Below are 16545 nucleotides of genomic sequence, written 5' to 3' on the forward strand. Positions count from 1 at the left end.
AAAGCACCGGGACTATGAGATGTCACTAAGGACTTATGGACTAGAATGGGTCTAATGGACTGAAATGAGTCTTATGGGCTGAAATGGGTCTTATGAAATGGGTATTTCTGTTTGTTTTTGTTAAGTTTTGAATCTTTAGTCTTATGCATGTTGTTATTGTTTTCTGTTGTAGTCCACAAGAGACTCTGGGTGATGGCAGTAGATTTAATCAAGTCATTAATGTTTGTTTTTGTGTATTATGTATACAGTCAGGTCCAAAATTATTGGCACCCTTGATAAAGATGAGCAAAATACACAGATTTTTTTTTTTTTCAAGACTGCCCTGGCAGAGGCAACCAGGTTTTTTGCTAAAATGTCCTGGGGCCTCATTTATCAACCATGCATACATTTCTCACTAAATTCTGGGGTATGTGGAGATTCTAGAATTTGCGTGCGCATCAAATTATTGGGATTTATCAAACTCACTGGAACATCAGAGCAATTCAATATTTGTGCGCTTGTGAACAAGCGTTACAACCCCGCCTGGAAAACGCCCTCCATTCACCTTTTATGGTAACAATTTTTTTTAATTTGCTATACGATTTGGAGATGATGGAACTGGGCAATGGTAGTTTCTAAAAGAAAGTGCAATGGGAAATGTGATCATATTTCTGTAGAGGTGTGGGCAGAATGTTTTAATCTTTTGCAGTGACTTTTTCAAACTAAAAACGCATGCTGCCTATAGCGAGTGCCAAACACTCGCTGCGCATTCTGTAAGATGAGTTGTCCTTTCGAACAATTTAAAGTAAATGCAATAGCCCACATGCAAAGGGACACATTGTTGTTCTATATTTTGTTTATCAATACATGATTGTGTTTCTATCTCCAGCCTTGGTATAGGCTCTGAGAGTAAATAGTAGGGATGTAACAATTCACCGATAGGCATCAGTTCCCAGTTCAAATGTTTTAGATAAGTGCATCTGTCTGAGGGACCCCAAACCGATCCAAATGCAGCATGTATCGGTCAGGAAATTGATTCAAATGTTACTAATCTCCAGTTCACTAAAATGTTTTGCTCAAATTACTTTCTTTCTACCTTCTGAAAATACCTCATATTTTGTGACAACTGCTCTTCTCCTTTAGTGTCGAACTAAGCATGTAATTGTGTTGACAGTCATTGATCTACAAGTCATTTTGCATGCCGAACAACCCCAGGCAATATAAATGTTCTAGTCAAACAAATCATCTGGTTATACAGTGCCTTCAGAAAGTATTCATACCCCTTGACTTATTCTACATTTTGTTTGTTACAGTCTGAATTCAAACTGGATTCAATATTTTTTCCCTCACCCATCTGCACACAATACTCCATAATGACAAAGTAAAAACATGTTTTTCGACATTTTTGCAAATGTATTAAAAATGAAATAATGACATCTAATTTACATAAGTATTCACAACCCTAAGTCAATACTTTGTTGAAATACCGTTGGCGGTGATTACAGCTTTGAGTCGTCATGGGTATGTCTGTATCAGCTTTGCACATCTGGATTTGGGTATTTTTTTCCCATTCTTCCTTGCAGATTTTCTTAAACTCTGTTAAATTAGATGGGGAGCAGCGATGAACAGCAATCTTCAAGTCTTTCCACACAAGTCTATGCTTTGGCTGGGCCACTGAAGGACTTTCACATTCTTGTTCTGAAGTCAATCCAGCTTTGCTTTGGCTGTATGGTTGGAGTCATTGTTCTGTTTTGACGTAAATCTTCGCCCCAGTCTAAGGTCGTTTGCACTCGGAAGCAGGTTCTCATCAAGGAGTTGCCTGTATTTGGCTCTGTTCATTGTCCCCTCTATCCTTACAAGGCTCCCAATCCCTACCGCTGAAAAGCATCCCCATAGCATGATGCTGCCACCACCACGCTTCACAGTAGGGATGATGTTAGACGGTTGATGAGCTGTGCCTGGTTTTCTCCAGACATAGCACTTTGCATTCAGGCCAAAGAGTAACATTTTTATCTCATCAGACCACAGAATATTTTGCCTTATGTCTTTCACTTGCCTTTTTACAAACTCCAAGCGTGCTGTCATGTGCCTTTTTCTCAGGAGTGGCTTCCGTCTGGCCACTCTCCCATAAAGCCCAGATTGGTGAAGTGCTGTCATTGGGTTCTTGGTCACCTCCCTGACCAAGGTCCTTCTTGCCCGGTTACTCAGTTTGGTTCGACAGCCAGCTCTAGGCAGAGTCTGGGTAGATACATATTTTTTCAATTTCCCAATGATGGAGACCACTGTGCTCTTGGAAACTTTCAACACTCTAGAAATTGTTTTGTACCCTTCCCCAGATATATGCCTCATCACAATTCTCTGAGATCTACAGACAGTTCCTTGTACTTCATGTTATAGTTTCTGCTCTGACATGCACTGTCAACTGTGTGACCTTATATAGACAGGTGTGCTTCTTTCTAAATCATGTCCAAACAATTGGCCACAGGTGGACTCTAATCAAGTTGTAGTGACATCTCAAGGATGATCAAAGGAAATTGGATGCAGCTAAGCTCAATTTGGAGTGGCATAGCAAAGGGGTGTGAATACTTATGTGAATTAGCTATTTCTGTATTTCATTTTCAATAGATTTGCAAAAATTTCTAAAAACATGTCTTCACTTCGTCATTATGGGGTATTGTGTGTAGATGAATTTTCAATTCATACTGTAACACAACAAATTAGGGAATAAGTCAAGGGGTATGAACATTTTCTGAAGGCACTGTACATGCTGATCGGGTCTTACATTAGGTTCACCATCAGCAATGGTTCTGGTAGTTTTGCTTGAAACAATCAGTAGGGAAAGTGGGGTAAGTTGAGCCATTTTTTTTACATTCAGCATCACACCGTCAAGGGAAATATAGTATTCTTTCTAACAAAGATATCTACATATATTTCAGGATGTTGTGTATCCCTGGAAATAATCAATGTATGTAAACGTTACAGTTTTGAAAACATAGCTTGTCCAAAAAAAGTGGTCTCTTGGCACAACTTACTCCGTACTGAATTAAATATGATCAATACCTTTTTAAACCATGTCTGTCTTTATTTCCCAAACACAATTCAACACAATCACAATTGTTTTTTTGTCTTTCAATCATTTAAGCATATTTTAACAGAGGCTTTAACCTAATACGTTGTGCTTAAAAAAAAAAAAACTTTTAACATAGGCCAGGCCCTGTTGTCACCTCATATCCCAGCGATAATGCCTTGCATTACACCTGGGAAGAAAACACTTCAATTTGCTCAACTTCCCATTAGCTCAACCATTGGCTCAACTTACCCTAAGGCAAATATTTTCACTATATTAGCCCACACAGCTACAAGGATGCACTTTCATGCTAGGTTTAGGACCTCAATATTGAAGCTTATAGAGACCCTGACTGATGTATAAAACAATCTTACAACTACTTTGGTTTAGATACAAACATCATGAAACCTCAAACACAATACATTAATTTGACTTGGTGATAATCGGACCTAACTTGCTTACCACTTTTTTCATGTGGTTTGTTAAATTAAATGATGATCTCTACCTAAATATTTGATCAAATTATTAATTTAGTGTATGGTTTCCTAGAAACAAGGGTGGCTCACTTACCTCTTTGGCTCAACTTACCCCACTCTCCCCTATATATAGCAATTTTTTTATATACAGGGTAAAGTTGATAATTTCCTAATGAGGACAGCAATCACTTTTGCTACCCACACTGCATGGTCGAAGCGGGAGAAGAAGAGATGCTCGCTCAGAGTCCATCAAAACTGCCAAACGGTCTTAACCATTCGATTATGAGACTGGGGCGAAATCCAAAGTTGTGCACTATATTCAATGGCTTTGTTATAGCTTATTTTCTCAAGATACAGTGGGGAGAACAAGTATTTGATACACTGCCAATTTTGCAGGTTTTCCTACATACAAAGCATGTAGAGGTCTGTCATTTTTATCATAGGTACACTTCAACTGTGAGAGACGGAATCTAAAACAAAAATCTAGAAAATCACATTGTATGATTTTTAAGTAATTAATTTGCATTTTATTGCATGACATAAGTATTTGATACATCAGAAAAGCAGAACTTAATATTTGGTACAGAAACCTTTGTTTGCAATTACAGAGATCATACGTTTCCTGTAGGTCTTGATCAGGTTTGCACACACTGCAGCAGGGATTTTGGCCCACTCCTCCATACAGACCTTCTCCAGATCCTTCAGGTTTCGGGGCTGTCGCTGGGCAATACAGACTTTCAGCTCCCTCCAAAGATGTTCTATTGGGTTCAGGTCTGGAGACTGGCTAGGCCACTCCAGGACCTTGAGATGCTTCTTAAGGAGCCACTCATTAGTTGCCCTGGCTGTGTGTTTCGGGTCATTGTCATGCTGGAAGACCCAGCCACGACCCATCTTCAATGCTCTTACTGAGGGAAGGAGGTTGTTGGCCAAGATCTTGCGATACATGGCCCCATCCATCCTCCCCTCAATACGGTGCAGTCGTCCTGTCCCCTTTGCAGAAAAGCATCCCCAAAGAATGATGTTTCCACCTCCATGCTTCACGGTTGGGATGGTGTTCTTGGGGTTGTACTCATCCTTCTTCTTCCTTCAAACACGGTGAGTGGAGTTTAGACCAAAAAGCTATATTTTTGTCTCATCAGACCACATGACCTTCTCCCATTCCTTCTCTGGATTATCCAGATGGTCATTGGCAAACTTCAGACGGGCCTGGACATGCGCTGGCTTGAGCAGGGGGACCTTGCGTGCGCTGCAGGATTTTAATCCTTACACAGCTCTCTGGTCTTGGCCATTGTGGAGAGGTTGGAGTCTGTTTGATTGAGTGTGTGGACAGGTGTCTTTTATACAGGTAACGAGTTCAAACAGGTGCAGTTAATACAGGTAATGAGTGGAGAACAGGAGGGCTTCTTAAAGAAAAACTAACAGGTCTGTGAGAGCCGGAATTCTTACTGGTTGGTAGGTGATCAAATACTTATGTCATGCAATAAAATGCAAATGAATTACTTAAAAATCATACAATGTGATTTTCTGGATTTTTGTTTTAGATTCCATCTCTCACAGTTGAAGTGTACCTATGATAAAAATTACAGACCTCTACATGTTTTGTAAGTAGGAAAACCTGCAAAATTGGCAGTGTATCAAATACTTGTTCTCCCCACTGTAAATATTGATAAATTACTAGCTCTAACACTTTTAATCTGCAAAAATGACTAATTAGTGGGTGATGGTGATTTGAGATCAAGTGTGTGTTTGTTTGTGCTGTGCAGTCAGCCTGGACTGGCCAATCTGAAAAGCCTAGCAGCTTGAACAGTCATTACATTTGAATGGCATCGTATAATAGCAAGATTGTTTTCATGGGACACTCATAAAAGGGTTTTGTATGACTATCCCCTTAACAGATAGTGGGGTGGTAGATGCCCAGTTTCCCTTATGGCTCAGCTCAGGTGCCTGCATACACCATTGACACGGAGACGTCAGCTCTAACAGATCCAGCTCAGGCAGATCCAGCTCAGAGAGGCCCAGCTCATGAGCTCCATCAGCAGCAGATTTTAATTTAGAATGGAAATGAATGTGTCTGTGCAACAAATATTAGTGCATTGAATCGCACCGTATCGTTTCAATCTAAAAGGGATCGTTTCTGTATCGCATCGGAGCCCATGTATCTAGATACGTGTCGAATCGTCTTGAAAGGGAAAGATGCACATCCCTATTAAATAGGCTATGATGTCACGCTCCTATTCCACAGCAATACTGTAGCCTACCCATACTGTCAAATATTTTAAATGGGCTACCAGTCTCTTTACTTTCGAGCATGGTTGGCTATTGAATGAACAATGGATAAATGGTAGCCTCATATTTGTTGTGTAGTGGGAATAAACCAGGCATGTCAGAAAAGGAGACATGTCCTGCAATATGATTATGATTTAGGCCTATATATAGGCCTAGTAAAGGTAAAGTAAATATATTAGGTGACATGCAATCTCCTTACCAACAGCAAATGCATCTGTTTTATCATTAGGCGTACGTTTTAATATTTTTATTAGCCTACCATTATTATAATTCATGTGCATCAAACACCTCCATTTCCCCCAAAATAACAGTATTTGCTTGCAATACAGTTGATCAACTACTAGAAGTTGTGCGTACGCATGGTCTGAGATTTGCATGGAGATACGCACAATTTCCCATCAAGTTCAAAATGTATAAATACCAACCTTTGCAGGAAAACTGGTGTACGCAAAGTTTAGAGTCTTTTTTTGTTGTTGTGTGCGAACGCACCTTGATAAATGAGGCCCCTGCTACTGGATAAAGTTAATGATGCAGTTGGCCTTAACAAGGGCCTAAGGACCAGTGGAAACAAAATACCCCCATACGATGAAAGGTCCACCACCATATTTACAGTAGGTATTGGGTTCTTTTCTGCACAGGCATCTTTCTTTTGACGCCAAACCCACCACTGGGGTGTGTGGCCAAAGAGCTCATTTTTCATGTCATCCAACAAATATAAACACCTGGAGTTTGCTAAAGGCATTGACACTTGGATTGGATCCAGTGCTATGGTCAGATGAAAAAAATCTACATATTTGAATGGTCATCTCAGTCTCTGATTGAAAACCTCAGGGTGCAGATGAAGTCCATAAGTGCAGATAAAGGATATGAAGGATCTGGAAAGATTCTGTATGGAGGAATGGTCTTAGATCCCTCCCAATGTGTTCTCCAATGCTGTAAAACATTTTTGAAAAAGGCTGAATGCGTTATCCTCGCAAGGTCAGTATTGAAAGTTTATTGGAAATGACTCTCTGAGCAATTGAATTAGTATGAAAAAATAAATGTACACTCTGAGCAATTGTATTAGTATAAAAAAAATACATTTACACTGAGCAATTGTATTAGTATAAAATAATAAGTTACAAATTGTTTTGAGCCTACAATATAGCTCAGTATTTGTATTATTTATTTTATACTTTATTTTTTGCTCATCTTTATCAAGGATGCCAACAATTTTAGACATAATGTATGTTCCCTGTTTAAGCGTTGTTGTTTATATCAATGCTCTCTTATTACTCCTATGGCATTTAAAATACTGGTTTGGAGTGTAGCCCCAAATAATGTTTTATCATTAGGCACTTGAGAGCTCAACAGTCACTCATGTTGGTTAATCCTCCTCCTGAAAAGAGCATCCTGTTGTGTTTGGAATATGTCTGTCAGTTCCATTAACTCAAATACATTCAGGGCCGGTTTCCCAGACAGATTAAACCTAATCCTGGACTAAAAAACGATTGAATGACGATTATCCATTGATTTTGCTTTTTAGTCCAGGAATAGGCATACTCTGTGTCCAGAAACTGCCCCTTACTCTTTTTAAATGTCTCAAGTTATGAGAAGTTTCAGGATGTCTTTGTCAGATGACCGGAAAATATCTCCTTGGAAAACTCCTCACTTGAGTCAATTGTGTCAGTCGAGCTGTTATTAAAAAATAGACCTTTTTGAATTGGAGTTTCATGCCACACAAATTCGCAATTGGAAGTGCTATTTTATAATGACTAACGGACTGGTCTTATCTGTTGGGAAACTCTGTCTCCACGGTAACTCGGAGAAAGAAACCCCACAGAGAAATAATATTGCATGAGTTTTCCCAGAATTCCAGTGTTGGGATTTGTGTGTCATGTGAGCCTCCATAGGCGATGGGTGAGCTGCTAAAACAATCCACCTTGGGCCGGAATGCCAGCAGCAGGCTAGCGCTGAAAGCTCTGTGCAGTCAGCCTGGACTGGCCAATCTGAAAAGCCTAGCAGCTTGAACAGTCATTACATTTGAATGGCATCTTATAATAGCAAGATTGTTTTCATGGGACACTCATAAAAGGGTTTTGTATGACTAAAACAGGCTATCAGATTTAGCCATATAATTGTCGTTAATACAGAGAGGCAGTGAAAGAAGAGACAGGTTTCTGAGAGAATTCATGTGTCCTCCTTGGCTTTATTAAATTCATATTGTTGGATTCTAGCTTGAAATGTACTTATTCATGATACCATACCAGAACTTAGTGATGATTTTACATGTATAAGAAATGTATGTCTGGGGTCAAGGAAGGGTAAGTTACTGAGTGATATGGAAAGTGACTGAGTGAGAAAAGGGGAAGTGCAGAAATGTCTTATTCTGTTCAAATATATTATTGTCGAATATGAACGTTCCTAAGGAGGGAGGCAAAAGGCAACAGTCTAGTTTCAGTTCTTGATAAGGCAGGCCAGTTGCTGTGGAACCAGGACCATGAGGGAGGTGGAACTCAACTTGAGATATGGTCAACAGTTGAAGAGAGAAGACACTGCTGGAAGGGGGGCCACAGGGGTACAGTCCTATCTCTCATTCACACACACACTTCCACGCCCATGAGGGTCCTGGACTGAGGCATGGCCATGACAATACCAGTAAGAGGAACCTACTGTGTATCTGCCTAACACCAAAGAAGGATTAGTTATCTTAGACATGCAAGGAGGTGACTCCGTATAGTTGTGAGGTATAAAGATGTGCTTGTGTGACTTGTATGTTGTCTTTGCAGCTGTATGACCGAATGGGGTGAATAAACTTGGTTTGAGCTTTTTCTGAGTTTTTACTCTGTTTGTTCAGAACCTAACAATATTAAATCATATTAAGACCATTTCGTCATCTATGTCTCTTGTAATGGATGCAGAAATATATTTCATAGTAAAGGCCAATTTATGCTTGATCTGAAAATGTGGTCGAAGGCTTCGTATGGAGAGTGTGACACAATTGCGGAACATTCAGAGGCATGCAGAGGACAAATTAAGCTCTGTTACGCATCGCTGTGCTCCGTATAGCTCTGCATTGACATGACTAGTTGACGGTAGGTGGGGGCAGTACGACCTGTATAAACACAAACTTACTTCCTTGACAACTTACTTCGCAATAGCTCTGCTCTGCTCCGCTAGTATGAAAGCCCTGACGTCTGCAGAGGCTGCATCGCAATAAATGCTGAACAGCAACTTCAGCTTTAAAGACACTCTGACACAGAGCACTGACCTTTTACTAGAAAAATGGGGCCATGAATGTGTTGGTAACCGTCATTAATTTCATAGGACTGAGTTTATTCTCTGGTAATGTGGGGGATCGTTGGGAGGAGCTGTGAACACACAGTGGGAAAAGTAACACAACTGTTTTGACCATGACAATGCTCATAGTCTATATAGTGTGAATTTTATTGATGTTTCTGTAATTGACCCAGCTGATGTAATGTAGTAATACTTTGTTTTTGTAAATAATGAGAATGTATCAGTCTTACATGTAAAGTGTAAATTGAAATAAATCAATTGATTACAAGTAACATTGCAAATTTAATTGGCCTTTTTTTGCCATATGCTAGATTTGGACACTCCCACAGCTTAAGTCGATTAAGCAAAACTTGGTAGGCTACAAATATTTTTTTACTTGTGGATATACAGTACAGTAGCCTACGTCGTACATAATTCATTATAAAGGTGCTGTAGTAGAAATAAATGCAATTTCCTTATGATTGATCAGAGCCATAATTGCCTGTAAAGCATCTCGGACAAAGCAGTTTTCTTCAGAATAAAACAGCAAAGCACATGCAGCCAACCTGAACCAGTCTTTACAACTGACTACCTGTTCAAGGCCTCTCAAGAAATACATTCTGGAGGATGTGATTGATATGGAACAATGATCTGTCACCTCCATCAGATGAATCCTGTAATCTATTACCCCCTACACTTGATGATCTGTGACCTCCATCAGATGAATCCTGTAGTATTGATGTCTAGTTGTAGTGCCGTCAAGTAGGCTGGCCTGATCGATAACCTATTTGTTCAGAGGCCTTGATCAGGTAGTTAGGTTATCAGGTCAGTAGTAAAGACTGGTTCAGATTGACTGCATGTGTTTTGCTATGTTTTCCTGTGGCCTGCCTACGACCTTCCTCATTGAGCTCTGTGGGTGTTTCACTACATCTCATGGCCGTAACAGCTTTATGCAATGTTTGTCTATTGATAATAATGTCAGTCAAAGTTGTCATGAGGTCAGGTAGTCAGTAAAAGGCTGGTCCAGGTTGATTGTGCTTTGCTGAGTCCAATAGACCTCTTTCTGTGCCTCACGAGGGCGATGCGCGCAAGTTGGTGGCAGAACAAGGGGGAGTTCTTATAGAACAGCAGCAAAAAAAAGCCTCTATTTACATGTTCCTTATGTGTGCATTTCACACTACTTTTGGATTATAATTGGATTTTAAGGCTCGTATGAATGTCCTGCTTAATATAATGTTTGTGTCATCATCGCAAATCAACTGCATTATACTTAAAAAACACTTAAACAACCAGTAGAATGGCTCTTTGGCTAGCTTTTTCTACAGCCTATATCATTCTAGCTAACAACTGCTGCATCCAAAATAGTTATTTTGCAAAGATCACAACCAAATATAATCTTAGCGACTGTTTAAGCAAGAATCAAAACATCATTGTAAGTGTCAGTGTGTCGTGTACTGGAAAAGGGCCTATAAGACCCTCCTCTATCATCAAGCTCTGTGAGAGTTTCTCTCTACTTTGGAAGGAGAGTAGACAGGACTTCAACCAACATTGAAGTGTCGAGGGGCAGCCACATATTTACATTTTATACAGCCAGCAGCCACATATTGTTCTGTGTCAGAACAGATAGACTTGTGTGAGTGTGAGTTGGTTCTTTTCGACCTTTGAAATCCTTAATTTGACATTGTAATTGGAGAAAGATATGAGGCTACCCACTGGGAACACCACATAATTTCAACATGGAAATGTGGGTAATATTTGGTTGAGACGTTGACTAATGAGATTTCAACCTTTACTCACCCACTCAAAAAAACAACCAGAAGTTTGTTGAATTCCCAATGTGTTATCTATGCGTTCAAACATCTAAAAGCACAATCAAATTCCAATAGGAATCTATGTCAGATTTCTGGTTTAGTTGGCATATAAATGTGTTATCACTTCACTTTCAACCATTTAAAAGCACAACAAAGTTGAAATGGGAATACAATGTCATATATTTTGTATTCATCAATTATTAATTTGTAGATAAACTGGAATTAAAGCCATGCTAAGTCAGTGGCAAAGATGGAACTATCTAAGCAGAAAATACATCTCCTTCAAATGTTGATATTCTGTTGCATTGAAAACCAAACACAATTTCATATTTATCAGTTTGTCTACAAATGAATATTTGATATGTTCGATTCCCAACTCCATCTAAACCAAAAATCTAAGTGAAAGATTTACACTGAACAAAAATAAAACACAACATGTGAAGTGTTGGTCCCATGTTTCATGAGCTGAAATAAAAGATCCCAGAAATTTTCCATATGCACAAAAAGCTTATTTCTCTCACATTTTGTGCACAAATTTGTTTACATCCCTGTTAGTGAGCATTTCTCCTTTGCCAAGATAATCCATCCATCTGACAGGTGTGGCATATCAAGAAGTTGATTAAACAGCATGATCATTACACAGGTGCACCTTGTGCTGGGGACAATAAAAGGCCACCCTAAAATGTGACATTTTGTCACACAACACAATGCCACAGATGTCTCAAGTTTTGAGGGAGCGTGCAATTGACATGCTGACTGCAGAAATGTCAACCAGAGCTGTTGCCAGCGAATGTAATGTTAATTTTTCTACCATAAGCTGCCTCCGACATCATTTTAGAGAATTTGGCAGTACGTCAAACTGGCCTCACAACCGCAGACCACGTGTAACCACGCCAGCCCAGGACCTTCACATCCGGCTTCTTCACCTGCGGGATTGTCTGAGACCAGTCACCAGGACAGCTGATGAAACTGTCGGTTTGCACAATCAAATAATTTCTGCACAAACTGTCAGAAACCGTCTCAGAAAAGCTCATCTGCATGCTCATCGTCCTCACCAGGGTCTTCACCTGACTGCAGTTCGGTATCGTAACCGACTTCAGTGGGCAAATGCTCAGCTTCGATGGCCACTGGTATGCTGGAGAACTGTGCTCTTCATTGATGAATCCCGGTTTCAACTGCAGATGGCAGACGTTGGCGTTGTGTGGGTGAGCGGTTTGCTGACGTCAACGTTGTGAACAGAGTGATCCATGGTGGCGGTGGGGTTATGGTATGGGCAGGCTCAAGCTATGGACAATGAACACAATATCATTTAATCGATGGCAATTTGAATGCACAGAGATACCTTGACGAGATCCTGAGGCACATTGTCGTGCAATTCATCCGCCGCCGTCACCTCATGTTTCAGCATGATAATGCACTGTAGCGATCCCGGCAGTCTGAGTCGGGTCCTGTCTGTGGACTAGTTTTTCTCTCTCGTGATCTCCAGTTTCCCGAGGGTTCTGGAACGCTCCGGGGAGCTCTCTTGATTTTCCGCACCTGCATCCCATCAGCAATCTGCACACCTGGTCCTGATCATCACCCTTCTTAGGCTCTGGCCTAACATCCATTCCCTGCCGGATCGTTAGCCATGAACAGTGGGTTACCAGAGTATCAGTCTTAGAGCTTCTAGCGTTAGTTTTGTTGTTTTGCACCTTGTTGGTTTGTTGTTTACTACCTCCGTTTTGTTCCATCTGCAGTCACTCGTCCGGAACCTTCATCCAACCTCTGCCTGGTGGTCGCGGCTGCCGAGCCGCGATTGGATCAACCACTGCACCCCCAACAACTAATCAACGCCGCCCGCTCTGTTCCCTGGATTATTCAGCATCACTCTTGACTTTGTAAATAAACACTCACCTTCGTTTCAACTTACCTTGTCCTGGTCTGCTTCTGGGTTCTGGCTTTGTAACTCGTGACAGAACGATCCGGCAAGTAATGAACCCAGCGGACCTGGACTCTGTTCGCCATGCCATTACCCATCAGGAGAAGATGTTGGGCCATCATAGCACGGAGCTACAGGAGATCGCGTTGGCAGTTCGGAACCTTTCTACCGGTCTGACGGAGGTCCAGAACCAGCGCAAGTTTTCGGTGGAGGATCCACTACCGGTTTCACCCATCTCGCCTGCCGCGTCTGGAGCTGTGTCCTTCCGTGAGCCCAAGGTTCGGACGCCGGATAAATATGAGGGGGAGCTGGGAAGATGCCGTTCTTTCCTTATGCAGTGTGGGTTAGTGTTCGATCTACAGCCCTACTCTTATGCCACAGACAAGGCTAGGATAGCCTTTGTGATTGAGTTGCTGCGTGGTCGAGCGCTGGAGTGGGCTTCAGCCGTTTGGGAACGACAAGACCCCTGCATGGCTTCATACCAGGGGTTCACGGCCGAGATGAGGAAGCTCTTCGACCATTCCGTCCGAGGGAGGGACGCAGCTAGGCGCCTGTTTTCGCTTCACCAAGGAATACTCGCAGCGTGGCCGACTTCGTGATCGAGTTCAAGACGTTGGCTGTGGAGAGTGGGTGGAATGAGGAGTCTCTGCAAGCGGCCTTTACCAGGGTCTGTCGGAGCAGCTCAAGGATGAGTTGATCTCCTATCCGGAGCCTAGTGACCTGGACAGCTTGGTAGCCTTGTCTATTCGGGTGGATAATCGAGTCCGAGAGCCGAAGGAGGGAGAAGCAATGGGGTCCGTCCAATCGATCAGCTTCTCAGTTCCCAGTCGGGTCGGGTGGTGGACCAGAACACGTCGATCATTCTCCACCACAAAGGATTAGTGGAGAGGTCCTCTCTCCCGATTCTGAACCCATGCAAGTGGGGACCAGGGTTAACCAAGGAGGAGCGTCAACATAGACGTAAGACCAACTGCTGCCTCTACTGTGGTAGCTCGGGACATTACATCTCCACTTGTTCCCCGGCGGTCGTCAAACTGCCCGGCTCGCTAAAGTTGGGAGGACTTTTAGCGAGCCAGTTTCAACCTCTCAGTACCTCTGTCAGACCCCGTTTCCGGGCTACCCTTGTGAACAGGAATCAGAGCTTAGCGATTAACGCTTTTCTCGATTCAGGTGCCGATGGAAGCTTTCTTGATGCCGAGTTGGTGGAACAGCTGGGGCTTTCCAAGGAGCAATTGCCGGAAGCCATTGAAGCGACCACTCTGAACGGCAGTAGTCTGGCGCGTATCACGAAATGAGGACTGAAACCGGTTAAGATGCTGTTGTCGGGAATCATTCGGAGATGATTTCATTCTTTGCCGTCCTTCCCATGTTCCTCTGGTCCTTGGATACCCCTGGCTGAAGGAACACAATCCCACGTTCGATTGGGTGACGGGCAAGGTAACGAGTTGGAGCCTTGATTGTCATGCTAACTGTCTCAAGACTGCCTGTCCCCATTCGGTTCCCAGTCAGGTGATTGAGGCTAACCCCCAGATTTGTCCCTGGTTCCCGAGACATATCACGATTTGGGGGAAGTGTTCAGTAAGCAGAAGGCTCTGTCACTCCCTCCCCCCGACCATATGATTGTGCCATCAACCTGTTCCCTGGAGCTGTCTACCCCAAGGGAAGGTTATACAGTATCTCCCGCCCTGAACGACGTGAGGCTTTGGAGACCTACATCAAGGAGTCCCTAGCTGCTGGTCTCGTTCGGTCCCTCGTCATCACCCCTGGGGGCAGGATTCTTCTTTGTGGGTAAGAAGGATGGCTCTCTTCGACCGCGTATTGATTATCGGGGGTTGAATGACATCACGGTCAAGAACAAGTATCCCCTGCCCTTGATGAGTTCTGCCTTCGACTCCTTACAGGGTGCTACGGTGTTCTCTCCGAGCTAGACCTACGCAATGCGTATCACATGGTCCGGATCAGAGAGGGAGACGAGTGGTTGACGGGTTTCAATACACCCGATGGGTCACTTCGAGTATCAGGTGATGCCGTTTGGACTGACCAATGCTCCAGCGGTATTCCAGAGTATGGTGAACGACGTCCTGAGAGATATGATCGGTCTCTTTGTGTTTGTTTACCTGGATGACATTCTGATCTTCTCGAAGGAACCTTCCGACCACGTCCAGCATGTCCGGCAGGTTCTGCAGCGATTGTTGGAGAATCGCCTGTTCGTGAAGGCCGAGAAGTGCGAGTTTCACGCCCACACGACATCCTTTCTCGGGTACATCATCTCCAGGGGAGAGATTAGGATGGACCAGGAGAAGGTTAGGAGCGGTTCTGGAATGGGCCCAGCCCGGTACGAGATTGCAGCTCCAGAGATTTTTGGGGGTTTGCGAATTTCTACACCGCAGATTCATCCGGGATTACAGCCGTGTGGCCGCTCCGTTAACGGCCTTGACTTCCAGTATCAGGAGCTTCAAGTGGAATCCGGAGGCGGATCGAGCGTTTCTGGATTTGAAGAGGCGATTCACCAACGCACCGATTCTCTCTCAACCGGACCACGGCCCGTCGGTTAGTCGGCTGAAGTGGATGGTCTGATGTGGGAGTTAGCGCCATCCTGTCGCAGCGATGCTCCACGGACAGTAAACTCCATCCCTCGCCTACTATGTCGCTTCGCCTGGAGAGGAATTACGATGTGGGTAACCGGGAGCTTCTCCGGTGAAACTTGCCTTGGAGGAGGAGTGGCGCCACTGGTTGGAGGGGGCGGAGCAGCCGTTTATTGTCTGGACTGACCACAAGAATCTTGCTTACGTGCAATCGGCTAGACGTCTCAACTCCCGTCCAGGCCAGGTGGTCGTTGTTTTTCGGACGATTCAATTTTTTCCCTAGCATTCCGACCTGGATCTAAGAACGGCAAGGCGGACGCCTTGTCTCGGATGTTCTCCAAGACGGAGGAGAGTGGGTCCAAGACCGAGACAATTCTCCCCGGAACTGCGTCGTGGGAGCTGTTAGGTGGAAGATTGAGGAGGAGGTGATGGCTCTTCGGACGCAGCCCGGTCCCGCAACGTTCCCACCGGTCGGTTGTTTGTGCCTGAGTCGGTTCGTCCTGCGGGTCCTCAAATGGTCCCACGCCAGCAAGATGGCTTGTCACCCTGGCGTGGCTCGGACGATAGCGTTTCTCGCAGACGTTTTTGGTGGCCTGCCATGGCCGAGGATACTCGGGTTATGTTGCTGCCTGTCCAGTGTGTGCGCAGAATAAGAGTTCCAATCGGCCCAGCTCTGGACTACTTCACCCCCTTCCTATTCCCCGCGACCATGGTCGCATCTGGCCCCTGGACTTTGTCACTGGGTTGCCCGCTTCTGAGGGGAACACGGTCGTTCTCTGATTCGTGGACAGATTCTGCAAGTTCGCCCACTTTGTGCCAATTGCCAAGCTTCCCTCTGCCTCCGGAGACGTCCGAGATCCTGGTTAGGGAGGTTTTCAGGGTCCACGGGTTGCCCAGTGATATCGTTCCACCCGACCGTGGCCCTCAGTTTACCTCTGCTGTCTGGAAGTCCTTCTGTTTGGCCATTGGAGCTACAGTCAGTCTCACATCTGGTTTTCACTCCCCCAATCTAATGGTCAGGCGGAGAGAGCCAACCAGAAGATGGAATCCCCGCTACGCTGCCTGGCCTCTTCCAACCCCACCTCCTGGGTCTCTCAGTTGCCTTGGGTTGAGTATGCCCACAATACTCTCCCTACATCTGCCACTGGGATTCTCCCTTCCAGTG

This window comes from Coregonus clupeaformis, chromosome 27 (assembly GCF_020615455.1).
Source record: "Coregonus clupeaformis isolate EN_2021a chromosome 27, ASM2061545v1, whole genome shotgun sequence".
Classification (NCBI taxonomy): Eukaryota; Metazoa; Chordata; class Actinopteri; order Salmoniformes; family Salmonidae; genus Coregonus; species Coregonus clupeaformis.